The sequence below is a fragment of the Ambystoma mexicanum genome, chromosome 2p (genome assembly GCF_040938575.1).
Source record: "Ambystoma mexicanum isolate Mex_15411 chromosome 2p, UKY_AmexF1_1, whole genome shotgun sequence".
NCBI classification, from domain to species: Eukaryota; Metazoa; Chordata; class Amphibia; order Caudata; family Ambystomatidae; genus Ambystoma; species Ambystoma mexicanum.
Genome location: NC_090923.1, coordinates 968209823 through 968223171, shown reverse-complemented (window position 1 = coordinate 968223171; position 13349 = coordinate 968209823). Strand labels below are relative to the sequence as shown.

Genomic DNA, 13349 nt, shown 5'->3' with positions numbered 1-13349 from the left:
AGAACCATGTTGCAGACAAAAATAAATCACTGGTCCCACCAGCCTCTCCACAATCCACTTTCAGGGTGATAGAATCACCTTTGGTCCAAAGTCTGGTGCTTCAAAAGCACTCCTGTCTTTGTGGCCAAATGGATTACTAAGGACAGCACACTAGAACAAGGGTTGCAGTGACAGGGAACTTCAGTTGAACTCTCCAGTAGTCGCAAAAGACAAGCCTAAAAACTGTGGACGCCAGCACAAGGTTTAGAAGACCCACAAAGTTAGGGAGCGAGCACCCCAAAAATTAAATTCTGCCCTATTAGTGTCACAATCAATATTATGTAAAACATATCTTTATGTATGTTGTATACGATGGTGTCACACTCTTCCTAATTATCGTGTAATGTTTATGTTTGTTTTTGTTTTTTTCTGTAAATCTTTTCCCCCCAGCCCTCATGTGTTTTCCTCAAACAACCCTCCCTCCCAGTCCAGTCCAGTCTCCTGCCTCTCCCCCTTCCCACCCATCGAGAACGGGTTGGACAAGTAACCGCAAAGGCCACCAAGCACTGGAACATTTCTCGGAGCTGAGCAGTTTAACTGTGATTTAGGAGCTGTGTGCTGCATTTCCCTGCTGTTTCCTAGTCATATGTTTCCCTGCATAGTTCTGGTGGATTTTGGATGGTGCTCACTGGTTTTCACCACATTTGTTAGACTTGTTGCCACTGTGTTTGGTCTCTAACGGCCTGGTCTGCCCTGTCCCACCCCTGGGCTCCTGATTGGTCTATTCCTCTGGAACACGTGACCGGAACCCCTTCCTTCAGAGATTCTCTCAGGGCAGCCTTGCCCAGGCAGCCAGCGAAGGGCTACAGCAAAGGGCAGCTCCCTTTCTGGGCAGCTCATGTTCCCTGTTTGCCCCTGTACGCACCGGCACGCCCAAGCCAGAAATCCATCAACAACAATAAAGATATGAACCCACTTATTTTGCTTGTTAAAGCTGCAGTCTTTCTTGTTCATGGTTGCTATTCAATCCACTTCCACTAACACTCCGAATCTGGTGCTGTGGAACTGTTTTGTGCTCTCGTTCTAGCTGCATCTTGGGGACTACCCCCTTCTTGTACAATATCTGCATTTCAGATTTTTGTACACTGTGGGCCTCATTACACAGAAGGCGGTAATGGTTAACGGCCACCGTTAATGGTAACGGTGACCGTTAACCATTAACGCCTTACTACGAGTTCCCTTAGCGGGTTGGTGCTTTAACGCCTGCTTTTTGCAGGTGTTAAAAACCAACCCGCTAAGGGGCCTCGGAGCTAATTACGGCACCGCAGAATTGCGGTGCCGTAATTAGCACTTTCCCCATTCCCATAGAGCCCTATGTGGCAGAAATGGGAATGGGGAAGGGCAATGGCGGAAGGGGGATTTACCGCCCCTCCAACCTTGGAATGGGGTGGTAAATCCCCTTTCCGCCAAGGCGGTGCTGGTATTTTACCGTGTAATGAGGCCCTTAGACACTGTACTCATTTTCTATCTAGCTGCATGTTAGGTACTATTTCACTTTTGAATCTAGCTGCATATTAGGTGTCTGTACTCTTTTGAATCTAGCTGTAGTTTAGGTACTGTTTTCTCCTCTATTCCATCTTCCCTTCAGGAGCTCATACTTATTGTTGAACCCACTTTAGATACACATTCCTATCTTTATTCTCAGCTATAGTCTCAGACTCTGCACATTTTCCTGACCACATGTGACTCTTTCAACCCTTCTCACACACTTCACCACAGCTCTTAGGTGCCCTCTACCATAAAGCCCCCTGCAGCTTCCCCCCACCATGATACACACATCCCAGAATATAGTCGCACCCTGGTGCTCAAGAAACCAGACGCCTGTCCCTCCCGGTCTCTCAACCTCTCCTTCCACCTCCTCCTCAACCGCCTTTCACGTACACCACTCTGGCCCCTCCAAACCTCTCTACTCAAAACTCTCCTCGCTTCACGCCTCTCCATGCCCTCTCCCTCCATAACACACATTTCCCCTTGCTAATGGTAGCCTGGGTCGCCTTAGCAATCACGCTGCAGTCATCTGCCCTGCCAACACTCACACATACACCCTTGGCTCACAGACGCCTTCCAAAAATCAAAGGACTCTGCCACAACAAGAAACCACACACTCTATTCTCTCCTCTGCTCACACTTCGATCCCTCCACAAATCCCTTATGCATACCTTTGGGTCTTCCCCTCTAACTTCAAACTCTGCCCAATCGATCTTTACATCCCCTACAATATCCAACCTACCATCCCACCACACACTCACCCAACCCTCCCTCGAGCTTCCTCACCCACTTTCTCCTGCCCTGACCTTCATCCCTCCCCTTTTTTCCAGTGCACCCTGCCTTTCCAATCCCCCTTTCATACACCCATACTCTCCTCCTCCCCCAAATAGACCTCCCTCACCTACACTCCTTTCCTCCACCCTCAAGATCTCGTCCAGCACAAACACTCATCCCCATGAGCTCCAGACCTCCCCCTGAATCCCCTCTGCCTACCATTGCTTCTCCACCCTGCTCACATTTACACTCCCCATCTGCCACTCAGGCACCCCAATCGTGCATTCCCAAAACCCTCTGCCTCCCCCCTGCACTCACTCACCTTCCCACTCTCCTAAACACACCTTTCCGTCCGTCCCTCCAGGAAGTACTCTGCCTCCCAATTCCTACCAGCTTTCCTGCATCCTCATCAACGCCAGATCTGTTCCAAAAACAAACACCTCATCTTTGACTTCATCTCGGACAAAAACCTAGACATTCTGAAACACGGTTCCCTGGCGATTTCGTACCTGTCGCTCACAAGGCCTTCCCTCCCGGCTACTCCCTGATCACCCACAACCAGGCCATCAGAGCTGGAGGATATCCACCCTCCACAAACAACACCTCTAAGTCCTACACTCTGAAAAACAGCCATGCAACACTTACTGCAAATCGCTACTAGTGAAATTCCAAGTCTCTCCCTCCTTCACCCACTCTTTCATACTCCTTTACAGACCCCCTAGCTACAACAGAACCTTGGCAGATGCTCTTAGCACCTCCCTATGAGCTATTCTGATACCTCACCTTACTAGGAGATTTAAACATCTGGTTTGATGTTCCCTCAAACCCTATGACATGTGCTCTCATTGATAACTTGGAATCTCTTAACCTTACACAACTGATTACCCACCCCACCCACTTGACAGGACACACACTAGATCCCCTATTCAGCTCTATCGACTCTCTCTCCACCTCCCCGTCCCTTAATCTGGACTGATCACTCCAACATCATCTTCTCTCTCTTGATCCCTCCCCCCTGCCTGCCCCCTCAGCCCCCTCTGCCTACCACTGTTCCTCTCTGGAACAAGGCTGTTGTTAATCCTGACCTGGCTAACTCCCTCTCACTCTCACTCCCAGCCCTCTCCCTCCTTCAAGGGCCTCTTTCAACTGACTAATGGCTCTCTGCACGCACTAACTCCTATCACACCTATGAGATCGGCTTCCCAGAGAGTAGGCCCAAAATCCAAGTCGTACACCCACTTCCTCAAATCTCTTTAAACACTTAAACATCATTTGGAATGCACATGACGGGCCAACCCAACTTTTTGAAATAAAGCCACCTATCCCAGATTAACCAGAGCATGCAGGATTGAAATCAGAAAAGCCAAAAGATTCTTCTATGGAAACAGAATAACCAACTCCAGTAATCCTAGCAGAGAACTCGACAGGATCATCGCAGAATGCAAAGCTCCTAGATATTCCACCCCCTCTCCCAACTCCCAAGCCCTCTGCGATACCCTGTCAGATCATTTTACAATATCACCATTGACAGACACAATTCCATCAACTCCAAACTAGGCTCCTTCCCCCCCTCCCTCTCTCCTCCATTCCCATTATTATCCACTCCTCTGCCCTCTCACCCTAGCCTCACTTCATTCATGGCCATTTCCCACATGGTAGTCCAAAAACTACTGTCTCAAAACCAACCATCTGGCTACCCTGGAGAGCCTTGTCCCCACTCACTCCTTAAGAATATCCTCTCCTCAACCTCTGCTGGTTGTACCGCCAGATCCAGCCTCAACCATTCTCTTATGGCACTTTCCCAGAGGCCTTCAAAACTTCCCACATCAGTCCCCTCCTAAAATTCCCTCTCACTAGGCCCTCTCGTTCCTTCCAACTACCGCCCCATCTGTAACACTTGATTAATTGCCAAACTCTTAGACCGCACCGCTTATTCTCAGATTTGCCTCTACAAGAATCCAACTACCTTCTGGACCCTGCCCAGTCTGGTTTCAGACCCTTCCGAGGATCAGAATCTTCCCTCCTCTCCATCTGGGATGACATAAAAAGTACGACAGACTCAGAAGGATGTGCTGCACTCATCCTTCCCAACCTCTCTGCCGCCTTTGATACTATGGACCATGCTATCCCCGCTGATAGACTCTACTACGTAGGCATCAGGGACACAGTCCTGCTGTGGATTTCATCCTTCTTCTGCAAATGCACACAAATCATGCTTCTCTCTCCTTTCTCCTCCCACCGACCTGTCAGCAAAGGGTCCCACAAGGAGCTTCCTTTTCTCCCCTACTCGTCAATCTCCAGTTTAGCCCCTCCCTGCAATCATCCAGGCTCACAACCTTACCTGCTACAACTATGCTGACGATACTCAAATCATTGTCAAGATTCCCAAGATGCAGTCTTCCCCCCGGCCTGACCTGGCCGCCTGCATCTATGAAATCGATCATTGGATGACGACAAATCGCCTCATCCTCAATCCTAACAAAACTGAAATACTAATCTGTGGCAATATCTCTCTCTTCCCCCAACCCAGTCCCTGGACACTCTCCCTAGGGGTCCCTCCCACAGTGTCCATCTCAGTCAAGAACCTGGGATGCACCTTGGACTCTGACCTAACCCTCCCTCACCACATCAACGTGTCCAGAATGCACCACATCCACTTATGCATCATCAGGTAAATGTGTCCCTATATCTCCTAGCCTCACAGAGTCTCAACAATCCTTGCCATCATCCTCTCCCATTTAGACTTCGCCAATTCTCTCTACCTGGGCGCCCCTGCCTATCAGCTCAGAAAACTCCAAAGAATCAAAAACTCTGCATCCAGACTCCTCCTTACTCTCTCACCCAAGGAACATATAACTCCTGACCTTACAGTGTTACATTAGCTTCCTATCAGTTGTTAAGCAACCTTCAAAGCCCTGTACACCACACGCTGCACCCTCCACAAGAAAGGCCCAGAATTCCTCTAACAGAAACGTATACGCTACCAACCCACCATAAACCTAAAATCTGGCTCTGCAATCCTCCTAGTATGCCCCCAACCAATTCCACTAGAATTGTAGGATCCTCCTCCGTTAAAGCTCCTTCCCTCTGGAACTCCCTTCTGAACATCAAATGCAACGAGGGCTACCTTTTCTTCAGAAAGGACTTAAAAACCTGGTTATTCTCCCCAGCATGCTACTCCCCCCCCCCCCCCCTTCCTCACACCCTCCTCCCATAATCCGTGCCACACTCCAAAGCCTCCCAGAGAATTGCAAAAGATCAAGGTACGGTCCAATCCCTGAGCAGAATTGACGTCTCTGTTAAGGTGGCCTGTTCTGTAAGATAATGAATTAGTTTGCCAGCCTGCACCGCATGCCTAGAGGTTTATCATGGCAGCCTGCCTAATTGCACATTGATAACCCACATAGACAGTTTTGGCGCATTGCAGCAAGAGGGTTCATGAGGTGGCCATTGCATAGCATACTGCAGCTATGCAGGGAAATCCTCCCTACTGCCCATGAAGTTTCTGTGGATAGACTTTCTATTACACTAAAAGCTTTTCGGCTGTTATACAGAAGCTCTGACTGACTGTGAAGCTACAGCAAGCAGAAGACCCCTTTCAGAGCTTCAAGGTACGTATTCACGCACCACTTTGCTGGGACACTGGCCGTAGGCACCGCTAAACACGCGCAGGGACTCACTTTCCATACACTAGATGACACAACGAACAACACCTCTATCATCAGAATTCAGTTACAACCTACGACACAAATTTGGTCTAGCTGGGCACACGCTTTTCCACCTCAGCACCTAATGCCTGACCATCATGGGTTGCTATAAATGGAGCTCAGCCAGCACACCTAACTCCTTTCTTGGCCAAATGCACACACACATTCTAATCCTTCTGACAATTTCCCCATACCTTGGACCTCGGTCCCCTGATGGCGTTCTCACCACAAAGCGCTTTGAGGCCATACTGATGGGTTAAAGGTGCTATATAAATTGTAGTGTGCATCTCGGAGAAGCGGCGTCTTTTAAACTTTTATTAATCCTCACCGGCATTGTGAGCAAGTGAGCGAGGAGGGCTCCTGCTCTTGCTGGGATCCGCTTCCTGAGGAGGCAGCGACTGCGAGGACTGACACGTGACTGATCACGTGACCCAAACGCCGTATTTCAAGGAGAGACAGCCGCCCGAGCGGAGTAGTGTGCATCTCGGAGAAGCGGCGTCTTTTAAACTTTTATTAATCCTCACCGGCATTGCGAGCAAGTGAGCGAGGAGGGCTCCTGCTCTTGCTGGGATCCGCTTCCTGAATAGGCGGCGACTGCGAGGACTGACACGTGACTGATCACGTGACCCAAACGCTGTATTTCAAGGAGAGACAGCTGCCCGAGTGGAGTAGTGTGCATTTCTGAGAAGCGGCGTCTTTTAAACTTTTATTAATCCTCACCGGCATTGCGAGCAAGTGAGCGAGGAGGGCTCCTGCTCTTGCTGGGATCCGCTTCCTGAGGAGGCGGCGACTGCGAGGACTGACACGTGACTGATCACTTGACCCAAACGCCGTATTTCAAGGAGAGACAGCCGCCCGAGCAGAGTAGTGTGCATCTCGGAGAAGCGGCGTCTTTTAAACTTTTATTTATCCTCACCGGCATTGCGAGCAAGTGAGCGAGGAGGGCTCCTGCTCTTGCTGGGATCCGCTTCCTGAGGAGGCGGCGACTGCGAGGACTGACACGTGACTGATCACGTGACCCAAACGCCGTATTTCAAGGAGAGACAGCCGCCCGAGCGGGGTAGTGTGCATCTCGGAGAAGCGGCGTCTTTTAAACTTTTATTAATCCTCACCGGAATTGCGAGCAAGTGAGCGAGGAGGGCTCCTGCTCTTGCTGGGATCCGCTTCCTGAGGAGGCGGCGACTGCGAGGACTGACACGTGACTGATTACGTGACCCAAACGCCGTATTTCAAGGAGAGACAGCCACCCTTGCGGCGTTAAGCCCGACAGGGGTAAAGGGCACTGGCTGTTGTGCAGCTGTTAGGCACTGGTGGTGCACTGAGGGAGACTGCGGAGGTATTTTCCTCTTTGATCCCTCCAGGATTCTTAATCAAGCCAAAACAGCAAGTGCGGATCCAAACACCACGGTGCACGTACAGGTAACCAGCCTATACTATCTTTATTTGAACATTGAAAAATTGCCTTTATAAAACGGGAGAGAGAGGAAGGAGAAGGTGACTGATTAGAACTAGGCATTGCCTTAGTGCCAAAAGGCCAAGGTACTTTGGGAAAGCTAAAAGCCCTAAACTCTCCCTAACCTTCTTATTGCCTATACTATCACTGCAATCCGCTCGCTATTCTAGGCAAACCTTTCTGGAGCGTGGCAATAAACTGCCTTAGCCCAAGGTAGCATTGCTGCTCCAAAAGGCGGCTCTTATCTATTCCCTCCCTTGGACTTGAACAGAGCTAGGAAAGGAGTTGTAACTAGATCCATCTTGGCTAAGAGAATGCCGGGTAAGGCAACAAATCGAAATAAAATGGCAAGGGGGAGGAAACCCTATGGCCTACGATCTAACAAAGGACCTATAGAGGACTTGAGTAAAACTCCTTTGGAGGAAAATGGAGATATGAACGCCGCAGGAGGCAAAGAGGTGGTCCCCCTAAAGGGCCCTCTGGATGCATACTTTCCCAGTAAACCACAGGAGGGAAGTCACGCGATTGGCCCAAAAAAAGGGAATACACCTCAAATAGAGGGAGAAGGTAGTTACCTACCACTAGATCTTGATAATGACTCCCTGCTACAGTTGTGCTATGCCCTTCAGGAGCGAGTGGGTACACAAGAGGGGAAACAAATGGAGGAAAAAGCCAGAGGGTCCCCTGTACTTAGAGATTTTATACCAGACACCCCGGCGCCAAGAGGAACTATGTTGCCGACCTTGGAGAACTTGGCTAAAACCCTATCGTTGGGAGATGAGGAACACCCCATCCTTGTATCCTCTGCCTCGCAAACAGACCCTCCTTTGTCCTCCCCCTCACCAACTATCACCCCTATACCCTCATCAATGGAGCCACGTTTATCGGCTAGTCCAAATATGGCCTTTGACTCTGGAAATTCTGTACATGACCTTGCACCACCAGATTATAGCACTCACGAAACATCACAAACTGAGAACTCAACACTTAACTTTGCCATCAAAATATTGCTAAAACTCTGTGGTAGGATCCATGAAGATCAAAAAGCTCAGGGGAGAGTGGTCCTGGCTCTCTATAAACTGCTGAGAGTCTCTATCAAACTACCAACCATCCCCTGCCTTGACTTGCGGGAACTACCACCCACTGCTTTATCTCCAAAGGGTCAGGGAAAGACAATCCCAAGACCAACATTAGACAAAGAAACCACGATGGAGGAGGAACATGGACCTCCTCCTACAGAGGAGCGGGTGGTGGAAAATAGAACACCGCCCTCCAGAAAACAGAGAAGACAGGCAAAGAAAGCTGAGGAAAAAACCCAAAATTCCCCCCCGCCCCGAAACTCTACCCCGCGGCCACCAGTTAAAAATCTATCTAAAAAACAACGTAAACGGGTGGCCAGAAGGAAACGAAGATCGGCCCAAACAGTGGGCACATTAACCAGCTGGTTAATGGAGGAACAACTGGGACAACCTAGCCAGCACTCGGAAGCCCAGACGCAAAATTGCTCTGAACTAGGAGAAGGGCTACAAAACTCTGTATCTAGTCCCAGGCAGGCAACGGAGGCTGCCGTACCGACCCCTCCTTTTCCCCAACACATTCCTACCAAAACTCCTTGTGTGGAGAACAGGGAGCCCTCGAGTAACGAAAAATTGGACATCAAAAAAGTTACTATAGCGCCCATTGAGGGCGAAAAAATGGGCACTCAATTAAACAGATCTGCACTCTTTGCTCTTCTCTCAAAAATTCCATCGCTGAGGATACTAAATAATAGCGATGTCAGCTTTGTTGAACCCTCACTCCAAAAGGGAGTAAAATTAACCACAATTCATTGCTGCTTACCAGAGACAGCTGCCATGATAAGGGCAAACTGGTCGTCCCTAGAATATCTGGGATACAAATTAGACGTACCCATACCTCCTGTTTTGATGGAGGAAAAGTGCCTGAAATGCTCTTGTGCTTGTACCCCTGGTGCAGCTGGATCAACAACATCAAAGGCTGCGCAAAGACTCAGTGATGAACAAGGGTGGGAATGGCTACAACGAATGTTTGACCAGAAGAAAAGGGAATGAACTTTTACCATCATCAGTTGGAACACGAGGGGATATAGACATTGGATAAATGAGGGAGCCTCCTGTAATATCCTCTTAGCTGCGGACATATTCCTACTGCAAGAAACTTGGGTAACTTTCGACTTGGCGTTCGATGGCTATATTATATTTCAATGTATGGCAGTAAGGGGAAACAGGGGTAGACCGAAAGGAGGTCTCCTAATTGGTGTTAAGTCTACATACAACCCGAAATTGATTCACCAAGACAGCCCAGGAGGAAATGCCTTGGCGATTGAAATAAACCCGCCGGGTGGTTGGGCAGGTTGTACAAAGGTCCTGATAATTAATATCTATGACCCGCCAGGTGAGCAGAATACAGAAGCCATAGGAGATAAATTGGATACTGTATTGTCTGCTTGGTACACAGGGGATAATAAGCCAGCAGTGATACTTTGTGGAGATCTGAACGCAAAATGCTTTGACTTGGAAGGGTGTGGGAACTACCGCTATGTCCAGAATACATGTGATATGCCCATAACGAAGAGTAATAACAAAGGAAACCTCTGGTTGGACATTATTAGAGAATGGAACTTGACCTTTCTAAATGGACGTACTAGGGGAGATATACCTGGGAAAGTCTCCTGGTCTGTGGGGGAAAAGAGCTCTGTTCTGGACTATGTGGCCGTATCGGAGTGTATCCTCTCAATGGTCATGCATTTAGACATCATGTTGAACGATTTTAGCGATCATGGATCCCTCACATTGGTTCTAGAGGGTGGAGGGGATAGTATAAAGGTGGATTCTTGTAAAGATTTGGCTTCTAACCTTGCGGGTAACAAGATTAGATGGACACACAGATATATTGAAAAAATGACCTCTATCTCCTTCCCTAGTGATAAGACCATCAAACAATTAATGTGGGGTAAGAGTCCTGAGGAAATTGAATCTTGGATTACCCACTTAACACACTCACTCTTTAAAGCTAATCCTACCCCGATGATAAGTTGGAAGAGTGGGGGTACTCGAACATTTGATGCTAATATCAGAGACCAGAAACGCCCTATGCGAAGAGCCCTAAGATCCTTAAGAACACACAAAACTTCTATCTCTGAGGTGGATATATTTACTTCGGAGACCTTAAAGATAAAACGTAATTATCACAACTGGCTAAAAAGGTACCACCAGACTCAAAAAAGAAGTAAATGGCAAAAATTTGCTGAAGCTCTTTGCAGTAAAAATAGTCGCAAGATCTGGCAAATATTGGCAAAGGCGGGGGGAGAACAGAAATTGAAGGTCTTAAACCCCATTCAGGAAGAAAAATGGGTAGATTATATTTCAAACAAATTCTTCAGAGAGAATACGATCAATACACAAAGCACTATGGGGGCACTAACTTGGCCCCTCCCCCTGAGCTATAGTTATATAAAACAGGCTATACTGAATTTAAAATCATCCAATGCTCCCGGCCCAAATGGCCTGGCTAATGCGGTATTGAAGCAGGACCCACATAATTGGGCACAGATATTACTCACACTATATTCTAGGATCTGTAGATCTAGACAAATTCCTTCTTCTTGGAATAAGTCTATATTAATACCTATATATAAAAAGGGGGAGCGCACCTTACCGGCCAATTATCGCCTACTCTCAATGCTGGATGTGAGCAGTAAAATCTTTAATACGCTGGTTCTTAAAGAGATGCAAAATCTCTCTTTCAGAAGCCCAATTTTCAATTATGCCCAAACTGGCTTTAGACCCGGAGCACTACCCATAACATCAGGGTCCTAGACATGCTAATAAATAACACCATGAGCTGTAAGGATGCCACACTCTTCATTGCCTTTGTAGACTTTACAAGTGCTTTCGATCTGGTGGATCGGGATACCCTTTGGTGCAAGTTACAAGACATGGAATGCCCACATTGGATCGTAGATATCCTGATAGCCCTACACAGTAATACCATTACAAGGGTCCGCCTTAATGACCGGGGGGAGGTATCCAAAGAGATTTGTACCAACATAGGAGTAAAGCAGGGATGCGTAACGGCTCCTATGCTATATAATTTATATGTAGTAGATCTGCTGGCACGTATGGCATTAAAATCAAACTGCCCTCCTAAATTGAAGGATACCCCACTTACGGGGATGCTATTCGCAGATGATCTAATTTTATTTGACCGGACATTAACCGGTATTAAGTCTCTACTTAATGAACTACAGAATTATTCTGCTAAATTGGGCCTTGCTATAAACTTGGAAAAAACAAAAATAATGGTTATTGCAAGAAAAGGGCCAAGACGATCTGGCATTGATACTAATTTGGGAACTATTGCAGTGGTGAAGCAATACCCATATCTGGGGCTGGATTTTATGGCCTTATCAGACTATGAAGCCATTATCAGAAACAAAAAAAGACGAGCTAAATTGCTTACCCTCCAGGCATGTAGATTTGCTAAGGGGACTGCTGGCTTTAGCATGGCTGGTATCATGAAGTTGTATATGCAATGCTTTGTCCCTGCTGTACTATATGGCCTGGAGGCTTTAGCAATGCAAGACTTGATGTGGCTAAACATTCTAGAGGGACACTACTGGCGCTCTGTCTTTGGCCTGGGACCGTCTTGCTCAGTACAGTATCTAAGATTGGAACTGGGTCTTGTCTCTTTGAGAGGGATGGCACTGCGCGCGAGAGGTTCCTTCTACTTGAAAGCCTTAGCCAACCCACGTTGTAAATTGCTCAAACTGGCAGGGCAAAGCTTTGACCTGGAAAAACACCCTAGCGGTGGGTCTTATAAACAATTGAATGAATCACTGTTTACGGAGATTGACTGGCCCTATGAAAAGCTAAAACATTTACTGTTTATACACCAGAAAAGAGCTTTCCAAGATAAGCTGAATAAGTGGGACTGGTGCTTGAATGTGGAGCACTTAGCTACCTTAAAAGGGTATGAGGCAGTACTTCATGTCACCCATAGATATCTTAGACCCCAGGTGTATCTCTTGCTCACCCCGGCACCAGATGTTAGACGCTTCTTGCTACAATTAAGAACAAACCAGCTCCCCGTGCTTACCATAATTGGTCCAAGGTTAAAAATCCCTCGTGAATCTAGAATATGTAGAATATGTAAGAAAATAGGAGCACTAGAATCTGCTCGGCACGTACTAACACTTTGCCCAAAATTGGGACCGGTATACATGAACTCATATGAAAAATGGGTCCACAACCTTGAGGCAATAAAAGATGAGTTCTTTTGGTATGGATGTTTGAACCCAGTCACTTTAGGCCTTCAGCTGGCTCTCTTTAGGGTATGGAACCATGTGAAGCCTTTACGTCAGTGAAAACCTTAACACTTTAGCTTTAAAGTGATACTGAATGGTCTCTTCAATACACTACTGTATTGGGCTGGGGAATTCCCAATAATTATAGGTGCTCACCTGGTAGAGTAACTCAGCTACTTTAACTTATCAAACTCCTCTACGTGGTTGCTATGTGATGTATTTGTATTTTCTTATACTTTTATATCTTATATTTCATATGAGTGAGCTGATTTGTCTTGTCTTATTTATGCTCTGTTTATGTTCTGTCTGTATTTTGAGATGTATATATGTTTTTTGGGATGCATATACTTATGAGTTGTGTAAAATCCAATTTTTGGATTGTATCACAATAAAGTATAAATTAAAAATAAATGACTAACTATTGGTACTACTACTACATCTTGGTTAATTTCATGGTTTGCTGGCAATCTGCAACCTGCCTTTTCCTTTTGTCATCTCCTGCCTCACACCACCAACTCATTTGGGTTAGAGGTCGTTTTGCTGCATTCTGGGTTGTTTTTCAGGC

At 47.1% G+C, this 13349-nt stretch overlaps 1 protein-coding gene across 2 annotated transcripts in view; it reads left to right on the top strand.

The window, feature by feature from the left end:
* Window positions 1-13349, top strand: part of TOP6BL (TOP6B like initiator of meiotic double strand breaks) — a 1011792-nt gene that overhangs the window by 504868 nt on the left and 493575 nt on the right. The window lies entirely within an intron of this gene.